The following is a 3,312-nucleotide window of genomic DNA, read 5'->3' as shown; positions in this document are numbered from 1 at the left end:
TGTCTGGGGGTAAGATGATAGCCCAAATGTGGTAGAGATGATCACTTGAGTTTTGACTACAGATTTGCTTTAATTTTTTAAAATTAGCTCTTTGCTTACCTAACAATGTTAATATGCATTCTCGGAGAGCAAGGATACATCTAGGCAAAGACTTCCCAAACTGTAACGCATTAAATAAAAGAGAATATCGTTCATCGGATCGTCTATCATCTATAGCAAGTATCCAGAGGGTTTTAGGCCCCCCAGTAGGTGATATCTTGGAATCAAAGTATCAATTATTGGTATTTAAAGATAATAGTTTTAATGGATGGGGTTAGTGTTTGTTGTTGTTGTTGTTGTTGTTTGTTTTAAGGCTTCCTCCAGTAACTAATCTCTCCTAATCTTACATTGTGATTTGGAGACAACTTTGATTAATTAAGGGTCTCTCCTTTGTTACAATGTAGAAATAGCAGTGTAAGGAATAAAATCTTGGGCATTTTCCTATATAAAAAAATGAAACAAAGGCTAATGTAAGATTTTTAAAAATAATCTTAAAGAAATATGAGTGGAAAATTAACAGGATGGCATAAATATATATATATGGCAGTTTCTGGGAGGAGGAGACTGCCTTGCATAGAAATGCATTAAAAATTGGAAACTCCTAAAAACCACAGAGGTAGGACATAATTCATATTTGCATTTCCTTTAAATATACGCTTTTAGATTTGGAGTCACTTTGTTAGTTTAGGGGGGAAATTATAGATGTATAAAAAAGTAGGATTGATTTCCTCTTATAAACATGAAGGTCTGGAAAAAACTCAAAACGATGTGGAGGAAAGAAAGTTTTTGTCTGTGTTCTACAATGCTCTGGGCAGAGGTTTTCTGGACTCTCCCTTCTCTAGCATAGGAACCTCTTGAGCCTCGGCTCTGTGCATGCAGTGCTCTTATCTGACCCTTGACTCATTCACTTGCATTTTATCCCCATCAAGTAATTCTTGGTGAATGGTTTGCTTTTCCCTGCCAGTGTCTCCATAGCAGAATGAGGTTGTCTAGGTTATGTAAGAGGCCTAGGAACCTTCGCTCATACCAGCAGGTATCTGTCCGATCCCCTAGCCATTACTGATAAGTTAATAGACTGATATTTTCTGTTGCATCTTTCATTAGCATGAATCAGCTCCCTAGTGTCTCTCTCCTGGGTGAACTGATGAAAGAGTTTCTGGACAAAGCCCAGACCTGGGACCAGTGTGCTTCCCTGCCCTCCCACCCTTACCCCAGGAGATAACCATCCACTAAGAACCCAGGGTTGTCCAGTAGAAGTATATATGAGCCACACATGATGGTCATATACATAATTTGAGTTTTCCGACAGCCACATTTTTTGTTACAAAAAGTTAAAAAAGGTGAACTTAATTTTAAGAACATATTTTAACTCCATATATCAAAATGTTCTATTTCATATTATCAGTTATGATCAATCTAAAAGTTCTTGACATGCTTATACATTTTTTTCCTTAATCTGCACTCACAGCACATCTCTCCATGGATTGGCCACATCCCGAGGGCTTAGTAACCACATGTGGCTAGCAGCTACCCTACCAGGCAGTGCTGCTCTGACCAACTTTACCCTTAAGCAGGGATACCCTCCTTGAATCTGGAGAGAATTCTTGAATAGTTGCCATCCAGTGATTCTGGTGTGTTGTGTAAAAATTGAGTGATGTCACTCTTCCCGCCATCTTTCCTTGCCACCATAGTGGTGTGCAGGAATGTCATGGCAGGTGCTGTCAGGAGCAGTAACAATGCTGGAAAGGAGGCAGACTCCAGCTTCTTAGTAGGCCGGGCTCCAGAGTCATCGCCCGGTTTCTCGCCGTGATGACGAAGCCTGGTTGCATTGGCGAATTTGAAATCATTGATGATCACAGAGCAGGGAAAATTTCTGTGAACCTCACAGGCAGGTTGAACAAGCGTGGAGTGATCAGCCCGAGATCTGATGTACAACTGAAAGATCTAGAAAAATGGCAGGATAACCTGCTCCCATCCTGCCACTTTGGTTTCATTGTCCTGACAGCGTCTGCTGGCATCATGGGTCCTGAAGGAGCAAGACGAAAACACAGAGGAGGGAGAATCCTGGGATTCTTCTTCTAGGGATAGAATACATATGTGCGAATAAAATGCCTCAGTGGCAAAAAAACAAAAAACAAAAACTAAAACTAAATGATGTCATGGAGTCACCTTGGTGAGCCCCAGAGAAAGCTGGTTCCCGTGCCTTTTGCTAGAAGACTGAGCAGGCTCAGCATTATGGTGGAACATGCCTCTATAGTTACTGGTGACGTAATGTGTGAATTTCAATGTCAGGAGGTGTGTCTGGGCCTAGAAAAGAATTATTTCAATAATTAGGCTCATGCAAACAGAAGAGATGACAGCTTACAGCTGTGATCCATGGGATGTGTGTGGGCGTCTGGCCTGGCCTCAGCCCCTCAGGGTTCAGCGCACTTAACTCCTCTTGTCTCTCACCTTGCTGTCTGACCTGTTTATCTGCCACCTGTCCTGTTATATTCGTCCTGTCCTCGCCCTGTTTATATCCATAATGCTGCTCTCTAGTTTATGCCCTTACTCCGTTGCTTATCGTAGCACTCTGAGAAGCAAGACTCCTGTAAAAACAGGATGATGGAAATCATTACTTGATATCAAATATCCGTGTGCCAGGAACTTTAAGGTTAGAATATAAGAAGGCACAGGCATGGTGGGTGTGAAAGGGAGTGGAGGGAAGGGAGGAAGGAAGGGAAGAGCGCAGTCCTGTGTGGGAAAATGACTAAAAGCAGAGGGTCTCATAGCAAAAAACTCCCCAGCTACTGGGCAAGCCGTTGTTGTCACGAAATTCTCAAGATGGGTTGCTTTGGGTTTCACAGATGTATTGACTTTATTCAAATGCCTCTTGGATACAGACAGTTGAGACATGGTCCCAGGCCCTCCTCAGTTCCTTCTGAAATTGATTAGTACATTCGACACAATGTTTTGAGCACTTGCTATGTGCTAAACTTTATTCTTTTTTTTTTTAAGATTTTATTTATTTATTTGACAGAGAGAGAGAGAGGGAACACAAGCGGGGCGGGGGAGTAGGAGAGGGAGAAGTAGGTTTCCTGCTGAGCAGGGATCCCGAAGCAGGACTCCATCCCAGGACCCCGAGATCATGACCTGAGCCAAAGGCAGACGCTTAGCTGACTGAGCCACCGAGGCGCCCCTAGATTTTATTCTTGATTCTAGGGATTCAGTGAACAGGAGTTGAGGTTTCTACTCTCATGGAGATTGTTGGAGTTAATGTGTTGGGGGAAGAAA

At 42.5% G+C, this 3,312-nt stretch overlaps 1 pseudogene; it reads left to right on the top strand.

Moving 5' to 3' along the window:
- The first annotated feature begins 1,693 nt into the window (after positions 1-1,693).
- Positions 1,694-2,121, top strand: LOC111156189 (annotated as a pseudogene).
- The last annotated feature ends 1,191 nt before the right edge of the window (positions 2,122-3,312 follow it).

This window comes from Enhydra lutris, unplaced genomic scaffold, assembly GCF_002288905.1.
Source record: "Enhydra lutris kenyoni isolate GAN:26980312 unplaced genomic scaffold, ASM228890v2 scaffoldscaffold3, whole genome shotgun sequence".
NCBI classification, from domain to species: Eukaryota; Metazoa; Chordata; class Mammalia; order Carnivora; family Mustelidae; genus Enhydra; species Enhydra lutris.
The sequence above is the reverse complement of the archived record's forward strand: the minus strand, read 5'-3'. Positions and strand labels throughout refer to the sequence as shown.